The sequence below is a fragment of the Delphinus delphis genome, chromosome 10 (assembly GCF_949987515.2).
Source record: "Delphinus delphis chromosome 10, mDelDel1.2, whole genome shotgun sequence".
Lineage (NCBI taxonomy): Eukaryota > Metazoa > Chordata > Mammalia > Artiodactyla > Delphinidae > Delphinus > Delphinus delphis.
In genome coordinates, this window is record NC_082692.2 from 7,449,953 (window position 1) to 7,469,043 (window position 19,091).

Here is a 19,091-nt window from a genome sequence, read left to right on the forward strand (position 1 = left end):
GGATCATCGTGTGTTCATTGTCATTTGTCTCTAGATATTTTTTTATTTCCTCTTTGATTTCTTCAGTGATCTCTTGGTTATTTAGTAATGTATTGTTTAGCCTCCATGTGTTTGAGTTTTTTATGTTTTTTTTTTCCTGTAATTGATTTCTAATCTCATAGCATTGTGGTTGGAAAAGATGCTTGATATGATTTCAATTTTCTCAAATTTACCAAGACTTCACTTGTGACCCAAGGTGTGATCTATCCTGGAGAATGTTCCGTATGCACTTGAGAAAAGTGTAATCTGCTGGTTTTGGATGGAATGTCCTATAAATATCAATTAAATCTATCTGGTCTGTTGTGTCATTTAAATGTTGTGTTTCCTTATTAATTTTCTGTCTGGAAGATCTGTCCATTGGTGTAAGTGAGGTATTAAAGTCCCCCACTATTATTGTGTTACTGTCAATTTCCTCTTTTATAGCTGTTAGCAGTTGCCTTATGTATTGAGGTGTTCTGATGTTGGGTGCATAAAGATTTATAATTGTTATATTTTCTTCTTGGGTTGATCCCTTGATCATTATGTACTGTCCTTCCTTGTCTCTTGTAACATTCTTTATTTTAAAGTCCATTTTATCTGATGAGTGTTGCTACTCCAGCTTTCTTATGATTTCCATTTGCACGGAATGTCTTTTTCCATCCCCTCACTTTCAGTCTGTATGTGCCCCTAGGTCTGAAGTAGGTCTCTTGTAGACAGCATATATATGGGTCTTCTTTTTGTATCCATTCAGCGAGCCTGTGTCTTTTGGTTGGAGCATTTAATCCATTCACATTTAAGGTAATTATCAATATGTATGTTCCTATTACCATTTTCTTAATTGTTATGGGTTTGTTTTTGTAGGTCCTTTTCTTCTCTTGTGTTTCCCACTTAGAGAAGTTCCATTAGCATTTGTTGTAGAGCTGGTTTGGTGGTGCTGAATTCTCTTAGCTTTTGTTTTGCTTGTCTGTAAAGCTTTAGATTTCTCCATGGAATCTGAATGAAATCCTTGCTGGGTAGAGGAATCTTGGTGTTAGGTTCTTCCCTTTCATCACTTTAAGTATATCATCCACTCCCTTCTGGCTTGTAGAGTTTCTGCTGAGAAATCAGCTGTTAACCTTATGGGAGTTCCTTTGTATGTTATTTGTCATTTTTCCCTTGTTGATTTCAATAATTTTTCTTTTTCTTTAATTTTTGTCAATTTGGTTACTGTGTCTCGGCATGTTTCTCCTTGGGTTTATCCTGCCTGGGACTCTCTGTGCTTCCTGGACTTGGGTGGGTATTTCCTTTCCCATGTTAGGGAAGTTTTTGACTATAATCTCTTCAAATATTTTCTCGGGTCCTTTCTCTCTCTTCTCCTTCTGGGACCCCTGTAATGCGAATGTTGTTGCATTTAATGTTGTCCCAGAGGTCTCTTAGGCTGTCTTCATTTCTTTCCATTCTTTTTTCTTTATTCTGTTCCACGACAGTGAATTCCACCATTCTGTCTTCCAGGTCACTTATCTGTTCTTCTGCTTCAGTTATTCTGCTATTGATTCCTTCTAGTGTATTTTTCATTTCAGTTATTGTATTGTCCATCTCTGTTTGTTTGTTCTTTAATGCTTCTAGGTGTTTGTTCTTTAATTCTTCTACGTCGTTGTTAAACATTTCTTGCACCTTCTTGATCTTTGCCTCCATTCTTTTTCCGAGGTCCTGGATCATCTTCACTATCATTATTCTGAATTCTTTTTCTGGAAGGTTGCCTATCTCCACTTCATTTAGTTGTTTTTCTGGAGTTTTATCTTGTTCCTTCATCTGGTACAAAGTCCTCTGCCTTTTCATTTTGTCTATATTTCTGTGAATGTGGTTTTTGTTCCACAGCCTGTAGAATTGTAGTTCTTCTTGCTTCTGCTGTCTGCTCTCTGGTGGATGAGGCTATCTAAGAGGCTTGTGCAAGCTTCCTGATGGGAGGACTCGTGGTGGGTAGAACTGGGTGTTGCTCTGGTGGGCAGAGCTCAGTAAAACTTTAATCCACTTGTCTGCTGATGGGTGGGGCAGGGTTCCCTCCCTGCTGGTTGTTTGGCCTGAGGCAACCTAGCACTGGAGCCTACCCAGCTCTTTGATGGGGCTAATGGCAGACTCTGGGAGGACTCACACCAAGGGGTACTTCCCAGAACTTCTGTTGCCAGTGTCCTTGTCCTCATGGTGAGACACAGCCTCCCCCCACCTCTGCAGGAGACCCTCCAACACTAGCAAGTAGGTCTGGTTCAGTCTCCTATGGGGTCACTGCTCTTTCCCCTGGGTCCCGACATGCACACTACTTTGTGTGTGCCCTCCAAGAGTGGAGTCTCTGTTTCCCCCAGTCCTGTCGAAGTCCTGCAATCAAATCCTACTAGCCTTCAAAGTCTGATTCTCTAGGAATTCCTCCTCCCATTGCCAGACCTCCAGGTTGGGAAGCCTGACGTGGGGCTCAGAACCTTCACTCCAGTGGGTGGACTTCTGTGATATAAGTGTTCTCCATTTTGAGTCACCCACCCAGCAGTTATGGGATTTGATTTTATTATGATTGCGTCCCTCTTGCCGTCTCATTGCGGCTTCTCCTTTGTATTTGGATGTGGGATGGTTTTTTTTTGGTGAGTTCCAGTGTCTTCCTGTTGATGATTGTTCAGCAGTTAGTTGTGATTCTGGTGCTCTCGAAAGAGGGAGTGAGCTCACGTCCTTCTACTCCGCCATCTTGAACCAATCTCCCCAAAACTAATATATTATTATTTCCATGTCAGACTATGAGAGAAATAGTGAATGTTAAAATTAAAGGTATGATGCTGTGTTTTTAGATGGAATGCTATCAGGAATATAAAGGGGATATTTCAGGTTAAGTGTGGGGAAGGAAGGAAAGAAAAGGGGGAAAAATAGATTCTCATTTTGAGATTGCAATTTCATTTCAATTTAATAAGATTTTAAGTTTGGTTTGTTTGGCAAGTCCAATAGTATAGCAATAGGGACTAAAGGTCTTTGGATATGTCATTGCATGAGAGGACTTATTAAAGGTTAGACCTTTTTTTTTTTTTTTTTTTGTGATACATGGGCCTCTCACTGTTGTGGCCTCTCCCGCTGCGGAGCACAGGCTCTGGACGCGCAGGCTCAGCGGCCATGGCTCATGGGCCCAGCCGCTCCGCGATATGTGGGATCTTCCCGGACTGGGGCACGAACCCGTGTCCCCTGCATCAGCAGGCGGACTCTCAACCACTGCGCCACCAGGGAAGCCCTAGACCTCTTTTATGTATTATTTTTAATACACATTTCATGGCATTTACTGCAGAAGTCTCCTTGGGGAAATTAACAATGGAACAATTTCTATATTTAAGAACCATAAGTTCCCATGTATGCTGAATTAACCTATTGTATATCACTTAATACTGGATAGAGGACCTCCCTGGTGGTGCAGTGGTTGAGAGTCCGCCTGCCAATGCAGGGGACACGGGTTCGTGCCCTGGTTCGGGAAGATCCCACATGCCATGGAGCGGCTAGGCCCGTGATCCATGGCCGCTGAGCCTGCGCGCCTGGAGCCTGTGCTCTGCAACGGGAGAGCCCACAACAGTGAGAGGCCCGCGTACCACAAAAAAAATACTGGGTACAAGGAAGGAAATTTCATTAAACCAGTTATTGTGCCCTTTTGTTTTTCTCTACTCCACTCAGTAGATAGTCTTGGAAAACTCTGCCGTAGCCTTAACTTTATCTCAAAGACATGAAGTGATTACGTGCTTTTTATATTTTATGTTTTTTTTAATAATTAACTTTCCTATAAGGAACTACCAACAGTAGTTAGAAATGAGATAATTATAAACAAATTCTATTTTACTATCTCTGTATAAACATACAAGCATGAATATGAGGACATCTAAAAATGCAGAAATATTAAGTTATATACTCCATGTATCAAAATATAAAAACATAGCTGGAAGGAAATTTTTTTTCAAAATCAGGAAATAGTTCCTTATCTACTAGGTTAAAATCCTAAATCCTCCAACAAATGTACAGTTCCATATTTTTTTTAGTATTTCGCCACATAAAATATGTAAATAGCTCTTCACATTATTGTGGTGACTTGCATGTACAGTGAGGGTCAGATGGGAAAGAAAATAGCATTCTTATTTGTAAAGCAATGAAAACACAGGATAAATCTGGAATTAAAGCTGGCCTTTGAAACAAATTAAATATATGTTAAAGCATTTCTTCATGTCTAACTGTTGCACAAAGTGAGTTTTTTACATAAGTTAACACTTAATGCTACTTTCTATGCACTCTCTTACTGAAGGATTGGCCTTAAATTCATTTGCCCCCTTGGATCAGTATTCTTGATACCTGTGGAAAAGAACATGCTGGCTCCTCTAGAAAGTAGATAAGGTCAGAATTCAGGAAGAAATAAACATGATACTCCAATGGGAAACGTATAAAACATCATAGTCAGTCAGCTGGGCTTTGAATGAAAAGTCAGTGAATCAACACCTCCCAGAAAACTCCATGCCGCTTCTTGCACAAAACCCAAACTACTACCAGGACTTTGCGTTAGTTCAGTGTAGACATTCTGCCAGACATAACGTATTTGATAAAGCTTCTGGCTTTTCATCTTCAGCCTGGTTTGCTATATTAATTCAAGAGTCTCAGGAATATGAGAAACAATGGCAATAATTCAAAATTTTTCATTATCTGTTCTTGGATGTGTCTTCATTTGTCATAACTGTTGGGCTATAATAAAGGAGCTTCTTCTGTCTTTTCATATAAATTTGGGTTTATTCTTTCCTGGTACTGATTTCAGTCCTGTGCCACCCTGACCCAGGGGAAAGGTGTGGGCTCCTTCTTCCCCAGGTACCTGCAGGTTGATGTAATTACCACTCCCGGCACCAACCCTGCCTTTGTCTCTAGTCCTTCTAGCCTTAGGAAGCTTCCTTTTATTTCAACTAGAATCGTGTAATTAGTGAAAGGGTCAGGCAGAGCCAGACTTTTCCAAATTGAAAGTGATCACAAGATCATTAAAATCCAAGGCCCAGGATTATTAAAAGCATGGTTTATAATGGAAGCCATTCCTGTAGAAGGAACAAATACCCTGTAAATCAACAGCAGATTACCTATAAATACTTATTCCCAGAATTTTGCATCTGGATGGGGTGTTCTCCTTCCCTCATCCTCTTTTGTGGGTATTTACCCATCTTCTTCCTAAAGGCGGGAGATTTACCAATTAGGTTAAAAAGGCTACAATCTTATCAGTCTTGCTAAGGCTCTGTTAGCATAATAATGTAGCAGAGTTTTTATAAGAGCTGGTCAACATTAGCAAGAGAAAGGGCTGTTTGTCTTGTAGATGTTTCATTCAAAGGGCCGGGAATGGTCACCCACCCTCCTCTGCCCACTACTCACAATCCCTCAAGGGAGCAAAGATTCAGAGAGTAGAGAGTGAGAGACAAAGTGGGAAAGATCCAGGTGAGGGAAGGCACCGGTCAGTGGTGCTCTGCCTGCACCAGGAAGAGGATGCCTTCTGAAAGGGTGGGAGGGAGTAAAGGACTTTCCCGGGACTAAGTACCTGGGGGAAATGGAGGTTTCATATCATTTCTGTGAGGGGGGTTGAAAACAGCCCCTCACAGAGACTCGGGTCTAAGAAGTGGAGGACAAAAAAAAAAAAAAAAAGTTATAAGATAATGGCTATAATTCCCTGTGCTATATAAAATATATTCTTGTTGATTATCTGTTTTATACATATTAGATTATATCTCTTAATCCCATTAGGGGAGGAGATCCTGCCCCTCCCCCTCCCCTTCCCCACTGTTAATCACTAGTTTGTTTTCTATATCTGTCAGTCTGTTTTGCTATATATGAATGTTTGTATTACTTTTCAGATTCTACATATAAATGATATTATACAGAAGAAAAAAGAAGTGGAGGACGAGTGACTGAAAAGGCAACCAGGCAGCAGCAAAGCCCCGGCTGAAGTCATCCGTGCAGGACCGGGCGAGCAGCGCGAATTGGCCCCAGAGCCAGTTGGTAGGGACTGGCAAAAGGTCCTGGTGAAACCTCCATGTAAACCCCGATGGGGCGGGCGTGCGGGGGTCATAAACTAGTCCTAAAGCTCACCCTTCCTCAGCCCTTTCGCTGTTCCAGGTTAGGATTAAGCAACAAGGAACGGCTGAAACTGTTTAATCATTCCTGCAGAGTGAGAGCCTGTGTTCTTCAAATCTACTCAGTCATACACAGGCAGGATTTGTGTAAGCACAGCTCACTGGCCTTGCGTTTCCCACACCTAAAGGAAGTGAATGACTGTACTGAATTCTACTTTTTTCCCTTGTTTGTTGCTTCATTACATGGAGTTTGGATCAAAGCCTACATTTAATATAAATAAAAGTTGATCTGCTAAAATTTTATGAAAAAGATCATTAAATCCCAGAAAAGTAGCCATTCCTAAAACCTGAAAATGTTTCATTTTTCTGATAGACTCCCAGCAGCACTTTGTTTGCATTAGAATTAAATGTCTGCCACATTGGAAACTGTAAAACTCAATCTCAGAAGGCTTTTTTATAAATTTAATATAAGATTTTAAGCAGCTCTTCTCAACTACTCGCTCTAGCACAAAACAAGTCTTTTCTACATAAAAATACGGTGAATTTATAAGCCAGTTACTTCCCACAAATTTGGGGAGGCAAAGAGGAGGAAAGAGAGACAGCCCAGGATAACCTTGCTTTCCTGTTGCAACTCCAGAGATTCACCAAGTCCTAGAATAAGGTGAGAGAAAAGAATCAGAGGTGACAGAGTTTTTACCAAGCTCTAATCGTGGCAATGAGCCCAGCACACCCCGATGTAGCTTAAGTGAGAATGAAGCAAGATAGACCATCACAGCCCTCCCTGGGAAGGGGTCTCCCTGGGATGGGAATCAAGATCATGATCACCAGGTCTTTCACTTATGGAGAGCTGGCCACATGCCAGGCCTTGGTAAACGCTTCCTCAGAGATTAACTAACTCTCAAGACCCATACGAGACACAGGTCAGATTCTACTTCACAAGCGCCAGAAGCCAGAACGGAGTGGAGAAGGGTTTATCCCTTCCAGCTCCCCAGTGTGAAGTAGATCCCAGTCATTCTCAGTTCCATTGCCCTGTTTTATTATTTCTTTCATTACATCTATCTCTATCTGAAATTATTTAATGTATTTGTCTGCTTCTGGGCTCCCAGGCGATGCTTAATAAATGTGAATCGAGAGAATGAATGAACTTGCCCAAGGTCCCACAGCTGTTGGTACCCAAGCTAAAATTTGAACTCTGGTCTATCCAAATCCAAAGATAACTACATATTTAAAGGTTTTGTTTGTTTGTTTTTTAATTTAAAAAGAACTACTTAGATACTTACTAATGAAATGATACGATGTCTGGGAGATGCTTCAAAATAATACAGGAGGTGGAGGTTGCACGTAACTGAAACAAAACTGACCTGTGTTGATAGTTGTTGGACCTGGGTGATGAACAGGTACAGGTTGACTGCAGTGTTCCCTCTGCCTTAGTAGAGGCTTGAAATTTTCCATTATAAGATGTTTAATTCAAAGAGAACTTCAACACTCATTTCATATTTCTGTTCTTTCTTCTCCTACCTCAGTCTTTGCTGTTACCAGTCTAAATTTCATTCTGCTTGTCATCCTATGCTATCTAAACAATTTCCATTTCCCTTACTGCCTTTTTCCCCCATTTCTTTGACTTATGTACAGTAGACAAAAAATTTTATTTTCCCCTGAACACTTCTACATACAAAATCTTGCCATATCCTTAATTCTGGCCATTAATTAAAAAGCAGGAATTTCATTCCAAAACTGTATATGTGCAAATTAGCAAATTTATGTACAACTCTAATATAATCATTAAATAATGATTTCACATAAAATTTAAAATTCATGTATGCAAAAAAATTGCAACGCAGGACATCTGACTCATTGTTATTTAAACTACTAAGTATAACTTATATCATTTTTTACTAAATGTTCTCCTGAGTCAAGCAAGCAAGCAGTAACACCTACTCAAAGAAATTATGGGAAATAAGACTAGCTTTAAACACCAAATAAAAGAGAAATGTAGTTATTTATTTATGCTTTTATTCTTCTGTTCCCATCATCTTTCTATCACTGTGACCGTGGCAAACATTATTGTTTTCTCAATCTATTTCCATTCTCTGGTGCTTCCTTGTCAGCCGAACCCAAATGTTGTTGGAGCCGTGATGTGTCTAGCCTCAGGTGAGATGTTCACTCTCTCACCCACTCTCACATCTAAAATAGCCTCGTAAAGCCATTGACCAATGAGATATACATGAAAGTCCACTCACGTGCTAGGAAAATTTTAGCATTTGTTAGAGGGAACAGAAGTAGTTGGCTCGTCCTTCCCCCACACTGTGCACACACACACGCACACACACATCTTCCCTCCTTGAATGTAGATGTGATGACCGGAGCTACAGCAACCACTGTGCAACTATGAGGATGGCATCCAACAAACATAGGATGATAGGGTGGAAGGAGGTAAAAAACCTGTGCATCTAATGTCATCACAGAGCATCTTAGTCAATGCCAGCAACCATCTACCTTTGGACATCTGCTCGTATTTTTTAAGCCAGGTCTTTCAATAGTTGTCATCAAATACATTTCTAACTGATATAGTCATCCTTGCTGAAAATGTTCAACTGCAGATTAATATTAATAAATTTCAAAAAGAAAATGAGATTTTAAAATGAGGAAGATCCTAAAATAGATGCTACTTACAGACATACAAGATCATGATTTTGCTCAGATCATAGGGTTTACTCAGTGGCTTCAGTTAACACCTCAGGCTTGAGGTTCTGTGGGTATTTAAAAATAAATACACAAGCTTCCATTCACTCAAAGGACTGTCTCATTCAGAATCCAGTTTAGGGTACTAATCTAAACAGTGGATGATGTGAGGCACTGTGTATTTTGCCATAAGTAAAATTACTTATTGTGGGAAAAAAAAATGTAGCACAACGTTTCCACTGTCCACTCCCTGTCTCTTCATATCTCTTATCAGTTTTATGACAATCAAAAACAATTCCAGGTTCATGATCTTTTCCCCTCTTGGAGTACCTTTTTTTTTTTCTATCTTCTCACCCTGACTTCCACCCACTAACACACCTTCTCCAATTCCTAATTCCTTCCCCCCCTCACCCCGGAAATAATTGTTGGGCTTTATGGCCATCCTATAGCAATTATTAGACCCTTTCGTTTGCCCAGCAAAACTTCATTGAGCACCTACTATGTGCCACATGCAGTGTGAGGGGCTGGGAGTATCCTGGTGAATCTAGTGGTCTAGAGAAACTCAGATTCTCTCTTAAATGTCATCTCAGTATAACTACTCATGCACTGCATCTTATTTTTATGTGGTTGAAACTAATGTATATGAAGAAAGCACAATTTCTTAAATTTTTTTTTTTTTTTTTGCTGTACGCAGGCCTCTCACTGTTGTGGCCTCTCCTGTTGCGGAGCACAGGCTCCGGAAGCGCAGGCTCAGCAGCCATGGCCCACGGGCCCAGCCGCTCCGCGGTATGTGGTATCTTCCCAGACCGGAGCACGAACCCGCGTCCCCTGCATCGGCAGGCGGACCCCCAACCACTGCGCCACCAGGGAAGCCCTGTATTTTAAAGCTTGATATTCCTGACTTGTTATTTCAAATGAGTAATTTGCTAGAGACCTTTAGATGCTTTAATAGGGTGACAAGACTACTTGGGCAAGAATAAAAATGGTTTTGTATGTTTTTAAAAGTACTGAAAAGAAAAAAGTATGTTTGAGCATTTGGGTTTCCTCAGAGGTTATCAGCCACTTAGAAAAATTGCCAGGTCTAGGCAATAAACACACTCACACATACCTATATGTGTTTTTTTAAATATAGAATGTTAGACTTCAAGCAACCTTAGAGATTTGATGTATTGGAAAACTGGGTCCTAAAAAGGTTCAGTGACGTGCTCAAAATTAAAGAGCTAGTAGGTGCTTAAGATCCAATTATTTCACTCAGAAAGGAGGTTTACTACAGCAGAAGTTAATTAAATTAGATAGTATAGTAGAACAAGGGTCCTCAAATCATGGCTGGAAATCTGACTCTGACCCTCTGTTGAAAACAGACAATTATAGAGAAAGGAAATAGAACTCAATCTACTACGAAAGGCAGAGGGGCAGGTGCAGTCGTCGGTATGAACCATGAGAAGAATGGCGATGGAGAGCTGCTCCAAGTTACTGACTTCGTGGTTTCAGCATTTAAAGAAGTAGATTTAATATTTTTTCCGGTAAGGGAAGGTGCTTTGTTTTAAAAGCTTACTGAGGATGGGGGAGACGGAATTCTGCCACAAATGTGGCTGAATAGTCTTTGAATCCGGGAAGCAAACCCAGCTGATTTGTAACTTTAATGTAAGAAAATGTCCGAAGCTTGATGGGGAAAGTGAGTTATAAGAGTTGAGACTAACGAGAGGTTACACGTTTGTTCCTAGGTGGCATTTTTTTTTTAAATCATTCTCCATGTGACTGTCGCCGCTTTGCAACATAAGCATGATGACCGTGAGGGGCCATCCCTGGAGGGTCTCAAGATGGACATTCCTAGATCTTATGGAATCTGTGTATTTTGAGGAGAGAGGGTTCATCATTTCATCAGATTCTCAGAGAAGTCTCTGACTCTGAAAAGACCAAGGATTCTATTAGTAAACTTTGTGACTCCAAACATGGATTGAAACATGGTCAGTGCATAAACGAGGCCAATACACATGAGGGCTTCTCTCAGCTTCTCTCGCTCAAGGTGACCAATAATTTATGCCAAGCAAGTAGAAAAGAAATGCACATTCACTGATTTTATTACCTGTCCCTAAGGGTAGGGCAAAAAGATGAAAAACATTAAGTTGTCAACAGGTACAATTTTGTGCTTACTTGTGAGACAGTGAAAGTGTAGACAAAATGTAGTGTAGAAAGTGTCGATAAAATCACTATTTTGTCCATTATCAGCAGCTTCCTCTTCGCAGTACCATTCCTCAGCCTGGTCCCAGTTGCCCAAGGTAATGTGAGAAAGCGTGTGGAAACCGTGATTAATGGTTCTTACTTATCTCCTATTAAAATGCCTAGCAGCCTTTGAATATAGGTGCTTGAAGATTTTAAATTTATTAATTTATTTTTCTTAGAATCAGTGTATCCTGATGCTAACTTGCTTTAACACTTTGCAAAAATTCTATAAAAGTAATTTATGAAGTAAGTTTTCTGGCTCTGCATGACCTGGGCATTTCTCTATAAAAGATTCAACTTTTTTTTTTTTTTTTTTGCGGTACGCGGGCCTCTCACTGTTGTTGCCTCTCCCGTTGCGGAGCACAGGCTCCGGACGCGCAGGCTCAGCGGCCATGGCTCATGGGCCCAGCTGCTCCGCGGCACGTGGGATCCCCCCGGACCGGGGCACGAACCTGTGTCCCCTGCATCGGCAGGCGGACTCCCAACCACTGCGCCACCAGGGAAGCCCTCAACTTTTTTAATGTATTTATTTTATTTATTTATGTTTGGCTGCATCGGGTGTTCGCCACTGCATGTGGGCTTTCTCTAGTTGCGGCGAGCAGGGACCACTCTTCACTGCGGTGTGCGGGCTTCTCATTCTGGTGGCTTTTCTTGTTGCGGAGCACGGGTTCTAGGCACGTGGGCTCAGTAGTTGTGGCTCGCAGGCTCTAGAGCGCAGGCTCAGTAATTGTGGCTCAAGGGCCCAGCTGCTCCGCGGCATGTGGGATCGTCCCAGACCAGGGCTCGAACTCGTGTTCCCTGCATTGGCAGGCGGATTCTTAACCACTGTGCCACCAGGGAAGTCCCTCAACTTTTTTTTTTCTTAACTCAGTGCTTTTGTTTTTCCATGTATATGAATCCTTTCCCAAATTGGCAATTTTCTTCTACCTCCTTCATTTCAATACTGTGCTTTTTAACTGTGCCATGGGATTGTTTAGCATTATGCCGTCAGCGGTTCACAGGAAAAGAGTATATTTGATTTTAAACAGGATGAAAATGACATCTTTCATACTTCTGTTTAGTTTGTGAGAAGGCGAATATACAAATACAATGAACGCTAAATAAAATTTATCAACTCAACATTTATTGTGTACCCACAAGGTACCAGGAACTGTGGATAATAACAATAATATTGAGAAGAACAAGTGTTTATCAGTGGGTGCTCTCAATGCTCACAATACGTAAAGTACGCAATGTGTACTTTACATCGACTCTGATTCAATCCTCAGCACCACACTACGAAGGAGGTATTATTTTTAAGCCTTATTTTACAGGTGGGAAAACTGATAGAGCTGGGACTTGGCTCAGGGAACTCTACCTAAAGCCTGTGTGTTTAAACACCTGACCTTCACTGTCTTGTGAGGGGTACAGAACAAAAAACAGACAAATGGAGCTTAAAAAAAACCCAAAAAACAGTTTGTTATTTAAATTTTCTAGAAAGTAGCCCAGTATCATGAAGACAATTTTAAGACATATTATCACTGCACGTCTCATATTTTTTTAAATTAATGTGACATAGAAAGAAAGCAAATGATGAGTCTTAAAACTTTTTTTCTATATGTTACACGTCATACTACACCCAACTCCTTATTTATTAAATCAAGCTTTAAAATAATACCTGGAATCTTGTTAATCACTCATAAATTCCTGTGCTGGGGTGTCTATATTCTTACATACCCTTTCTTAATAGTGAGAAGGCAAGAAATCTAGGTAATGCATCTTCCACAGCCAAATGACCATTGAGGGCAGCAAAGAATTGAGAATATGAAAATTCATAGGGGAGATCTTTAAGAAAGAAGCACAACCACTAGAGGAAAAAAAAGAAAAGCAAGCAAACAAAAAATAACGTGTTTCCCTTCCTCCCCTCCAGCCACTCTCTGTTCTTCCCACGAGATGTAGACGGTGGGCATCTCTCCTTGGTCTGTGGCATTGACGCAGCTCTCCACTTCTGAACTCTGGCTGAGTGCCACGTGGAAGAGCCAGGACACCTCACCAAGGGAAAGGCTTGCCAGGTCTCCTGACTGATAAGAGGAAAGTAAACAACATCCCTTTCGAAAGGAAGCTTGCTGTGACAAGGTTTTGGCCCACGTTCACTAAACAATGATGCTTAAAGAGTCAAAAAAATTTTTGCATGAATTTTCATTTCTCCTGGATTTTCCAAATATGTCCTCGGAGGTTCATCCACTACCTGTGCTGACAAGAACCAACCACGTGCCCATCGGGTGGAGGTGAGTTCTTAGGGCAGAAAGGGGGGCCTTGGGTTCACAGATACCTTCCTCTCTGCCACCATCCAGGAATTCACACCAGATGAAAGACCATTCCTATGCCTTAAAGCTTTCTATCTTTGGGGGTCTTCAGGTTACATTCAAATATCCCCAAAGACACAGTGAGCCCTAGAATATAGTCATGAAAATTGTTTATCCAAGAGTCTGGTTACTAGAGAAAATCACAAAGTTGTTTACAAAGGACTTTTGTCAGTGATGACTCAATTTATTAATCATGACATCATAACAATTTTTAAAACATTTGTTGTAAATGTGAGGCAATGTGTGAAGTTGCCTGGCTGAAAATTACAGTTGGCGGCATCAATACAGACTCACCCAGACCCCCACAGACACGGTAACAGGGATTATGAAGGATATCTCACAACTGAATCCATCAGGGGTTTCATCTGAAAAAAATCTCATACATTTCATGGAACAGAGATTATTACTTCTGAGGAGATTCTATTCAAAAGGAACAGGCTAAAGAGACATTTGGAAAGGAAAGTGTAGCAAGAATATGAAAATAACATTGATGGACATTTTCTCAAAAGCTATATCGGTTTTTTTTTGGTTTTTTTTTTTTTTTGCGGTACGCGGGCCTCTCACTGTTGTGGCCTCTCCCATTGCGGAGCACAGGCTCCGGACACGCACGCTCATGGGCCCAGCCGCTCCGCGGCATGTGGGATCTTCCCGGACCGGGGCACGAACCCGTGTCCCCTGCATCGGCAGGCGGACTCTCAACCACTGCGCCACCAGGGAAGCCCTACCTCGTTATTTTTATGTATCATTTGGAATCCTTTTACAACTCAAAATGTTTTAGGCAAAAAAAAGAAAAAGAAAGAAAGAAAGGGGAATGCGTTGGCATACATAACTATAAAATCCAGGGAGTATGGAAGTCCAGAAAACTTCAGGTATGACTAGGTCTAGGCACTCAGATGATTCTATCAGGAACCTCTCTATTACTCTCAGCTCATTTATCCTTCTTTGGCTCTATTCTCAGGCAGGTCTCTCTCTAATCATACTAAAGACGGCTTCCAGCTAGTCTCCTACCAGTTTAACAACAACTACAGAAATAGGAGGCCTCTCTCCCAGTGGTACAAGAAAATAGGGGCTGGATCTCATTGGCCTATTTTGGGTCATGTGACCAGCCCAAAGCCAATCACTGTGGACCATTATGAGACTTTGTTGTCATCGGCTGGGTGTGGGTATCTGAGGATCCAAGCAATGGGATCAGCCTCACTTTCACCTGTGTAGTAGTTCTCTGCCATAACTAAGTACCACAGACTGGATGGTTTAAACAACAGAAATTTATTTCTCACAGTTCTGGAGGCTGAGAAGTTCAAGGCCAAGGAGTCAGCAGGGTTGGTTTCTTTTGAGACCTCTCTCCTTGGCTTGTAGATGGCCGTCTCCTTCCAGTGCTTTTATATGATCTTCTGTGTGTGTGTCTGTGTCCTAATCTCCTCTTCTCATGAAGACACCAGTCATATAAGGGCCACCCATTTGACCTCATATTCTCTTAATCACCTCTTTAAAGGCCCTATCTCCAAACATAGTCACATTCTGGGGTACTAAGAATTAGGATTTCAACATATGAATTGGCTGGGGGTGGGAGCACACTTCAGCCTTATAAATTTAATTTTCTAAGAAAATTTTGAGGCTGTTATCAGAAGAAAGGGAAATCAGTGCTGTGCAGACACCAACAACCTGCCTGCTAAACTCTTCCAGTCTCTGCAGACCCTGTCCCAGCAAAGCCTGCCATGAATTTGCTACAACTCGATTTGCGATGCCAGTATTTCCAGTCCTTCCGGAATGCCTCCACTTGGAAGGTTACCACCCTGGTTAACAGTACTGGAAAAGAACTGTAATGCTTTCAAGCCATGTTCTCTAAGTGTGTTCCGTTAAATGCTGGATGACTGGGGATTTAGATAGATGTTATTTGGGGGAAAAAAACTTTTGTTTTAGAAATTCTCAAACTCAAATTAAACAAGTTTCTAGACCACAGAACTTTCCAGAGCCTTTCAATATGTTAATAACTATTGTGAATCCCCATGAATGAGTATGTTGTCTGCAACATTCATCATTCTTCCAAACACACATTAGGGAATACTTCCTTCTAAAATTGCCAGCCACATAGTTGGACTTAAAAACTAAGTTTTGGGCTTCCCTGGTGGCGCAGTGGTTGAGAGCCCGCCTGCCGATGCAGGGGACACGGGTTCGTGCCCTGGTCCAGGAAGATCCCACATGCCGCGGAGTGGCTGGGCCGGTGAGCCATGGCCGCTGAGCCTGCGCATCCGGAGCCTGTGCTCCGCAACGGGAGAGGCCACAACAGTGAGAGGCCCGTGTACCGCAAAAAAACAAAAACAAAAACAAAAACAAACCCTAAGTTTTGAGTTAGGGGTAGAGATAAGGCAAGGGAGTGTCTGGACATCTGAAAATGGACTTTTGCCAGTTCTAGAGAGCCTCAGCCTCATCTGGCTCGCTAACCAACCCAACTTCTGCTGACAGGTAGTGGGAGGTTTAGAGCTGAAAGAAAGCCACTGAGGCTGGCTGCAGTGAGGAAAAGTAATCAGGGCAGTGGGGAAGGAAGAGAAGCTATCGTCCAAGTCACCAAATTCAAGAGCTGTAGCAAGATCGAGCATGAACTGGGTGGCCTAATTTATAAGGAGCCAAGCTATCTGGTCGTGGTTGGTGGGGAGAGGCCCACAGTAAGATTTCCTTAACATTGTTTGAGTGTCTGGGTCATGAACCAGGGAGATTCATCTTAGCTGATGGGATGGATATTGGAATCTGGGACTGTTCCAGAGGGGGAATAACCCACTGGCCTAGGCAAGGGGTGAAGATCCAAGTTCCGTTTCCAGAACCAGGGTGGGAGCCGGGAGCCAGGGAATCTAGGTAGAAAGCTGTGACACAACCTGACCATGCTCAGTAGAAGTCTAACTTGGGGTGGCATGGGGCTGATATTCACATAGTTTTCAAGATTCCAGATCCATCCAAGGGAGCAGCAGATTTGGGGCAGATTTACTAGCAGGGAAAGACTACCCCGTGCCGTCAGACTACCAAGCTGACTGTTTCTCTCACCTTCTCAGCTCTAACAGCTGTAACTGTCCCCCTTTTCATGTTTTACCTGGGTAAATCCAGTTGATTTTTTATTTATTTATTCGGGTGCATCAAATCTTAGTTGCGGCACGCGGGATATTTCGTTTTGGTGGGCAGGCTCTCAAGTTGTGGCACACGGGCTCTAGAGCGCATGGGCTTGGTATCCCCGGCATGTGGGATCTTAGTTCCCCCACCAGGGATCGAACTCACGTCCCCTGCTTTGGAAGGGGGATTCTTAACCACTGGACCACCAAGGAAGTCCCCAGTTGATTATTTAAGATCCAGCTCAGGCAAGACCTCCTCGGAGAAGACATTCCTTCCCTCCATCCCCTCCCTCTATCACCTCCCAGGCTGGGTCAGGTGCGCTTCCTTCACATTCCATGGAACCTTGGTATAACACTCCAGCACTGGACCATGCCGGACCCAGAGACACGTGTGTGTCTATCTTCCACTGGGATGTGGTACGAGCACCATAAATGTCTGTAGAACTCGACTGACCTGCGACAGCGAGGTACACACGGAGTTAATTGACTATCGCATCCACTCAGAATTAAGCTTAGCTTGTTACATTTACTTTCTACTTGTAAATGTTGAAAGGATACCCCTTCACATACAATTCTCCTGCCATCTGACCTCTAAATAAAATTGAGCACACAATGTCAAGGGGGCTCAGGCATCTTTCTGACACATAGTAATTACCTTTAAAAGTATACCTCCCAACGAATCCCCTAAAAAACAGTACAGCTCAGATTCTAGCAGCATTCATAAATCACCAGCTCTGGACCCTCAGAAGTTTAGGAAGTTAGCGAGGATGCTTGACAGAATTACTGCTTTTATTAATGCCTTGGACTTGGATTATTTATTTAAGATTACCAGGATCAGAAAACATGCGCTCCAATCAAGCCTTCACCTAAATCACAAGGAATGAGAGGTACAAAGCCCCCTCGAGAGAGCAATGTCTCGCTATTTTCTGCTGTTGGGAAGAAGTTCTCCAAGGGATATGGGAGGTGGTTACACTCCAGGGAGAAGGAGGGCGATTAAAAGTATCTTTTCCATTCCAAGCACTAGAAATATTAAACACATGTTTTGCAGTTCAATTGTTTTAGAAAATTTTCCAATGTGACCTTTATAAATATTTGTATATCCCTCCCACCCCAAGCAGTAACTGGCTGCTGGATGGAAGCCCCTGGGGAGAGCTAATGAGGAAGTGCTTCCAGTGCATGAACTATGCCCTGAGAGCAAGAGTGACCCTGTAAGGAAGTGTGTTACCTCTTCCAGGTCACGAGGCTTCCAATTAGACTCCAATTACTAGAACACGAAATTATTCCATGTGACCTGAAAAGAAAATAAAGCTTTTCAAAGTTGGAGAGGCCCTCGGAACCTCAGTGGGAAAGGGCTTCAGAAATGGCCTAGTGCAAAGCCCGTTTTATAAAAGAAGGACAGGAGGCAGAGGGCTGAGGAAAGCAGTCCAGGGTCCTGCAGCCCACCTCCACCTCCAGCCAGGTGAGTCACTATTGACTATGTCTTTCAAGACCTCACAAGTTTGGTTGGCTTTCCTTTTGCCTCTCGCTCTCTGTCCTCCACTCTGGGTTCTCTTCCTCTGTCTAAAAAAATTGGGGTGTTGTGCAGTATCTATCTCCTCTCTCTCTCCTACCACCACCCTGTCCCCCAACAAATCAAACCACCACCACTTTCCACCTGTTCCTTCAGATATGCCTTTCTTCTGCCTGCAATGCTCTTCTTTCCCTGGGAAGCCTGACAGACTTCTTCTCGGCTTTAAAGCCCAGCTACAGATGCGCCTGGCTTTCCCTGGCAGACTAGCTGTTATCGTTCATGTGTTACCGTAGCCATGACCTCTATACGTTGTAGTACAGTGCTTAGGGCGTTGATCCTTACCTGTGTCCTGGACTAAACAGTGGCCACACGACACATCCTCAGTCACTTGCCAATCTCCTACACTCCCTCACTTCAGTTTCTGCTTCAACTCTCCTCTGAGAAAACCCAAATCCATATTTCCCAGGCCACTCTCACTGTATAATCTAACTCTCTGCTAAAGGTTCCACCAACATCACAAACCCAACATTCCCATGACAGTAGCCGTAGTTTCCCTTGCCCAGCCATCCACCAGCCCCAAATCTGCCCCTCACCTGCGCGTCTCTGTGAATGCCATTACTATCCTGTCGGTGACCCAGATTAAACACCCAAGGTTCTCAAAAATAAATAAATAAAATAAGAAAATTAAAATTAAAAAAAGCCTCAAGGTTCTCATCGACGCCTCCTCTGACCTTCCTCTGAATAACCACCGCCCCTTTTCACTCCAGTTAGACCACATCTCTAGCAGCCATCACCTCCTCCCTGTATTGGGACCACAGCCTGAATCCAAGCGCTCATCACCTCCCATGTGATCGTGTTCGGGACCTTCCGCTCTGTTCTCAGTCCCTGTTGTTGCTCCTCCGAGCCCCCCAACAGGCTGCTGCTACAGGAATTATCCCCAAGGGCAGCTCAGTTCAGAGCATTCTCTTGCTTACACTTGCAGTGGCTCTTCTTTGTCTGGTGACCAAACAGATATTGCCAGTCTTTAGCATTTCATTCAAGAGCCTCTACAGTTCAGCTGTCACTGCATTTCCATTCTTACCTCCAACTATCCAGTTACTCATCTTAACTCCAACCACAAGTCCTCCTCCCT

General features: G+C 42.6%; 1 long non-coding RNA gene across 1 annotated transcript; it reads left to right on the forward strand.

Moving 5' to 3' along the window:
• Positions 1 to 6,715: 6,715 nt before the first annotated feature.
• LOC132431819 (uncharacterized) lies at positions 6,716 to 17,348 on the forward strand. The gene is made up of 3 exons (XR_009520802.1): positions 6,716 to 6,762; positions 12,916 to 13,273; positions 17,274 to 17,348. It is a non-coding gene; the product is annotated as an uncharacterized lncRNA (long non-coding RNA).
• Positions 17,349 to 19,091: the final 1,743 nt, after the last annotated feature.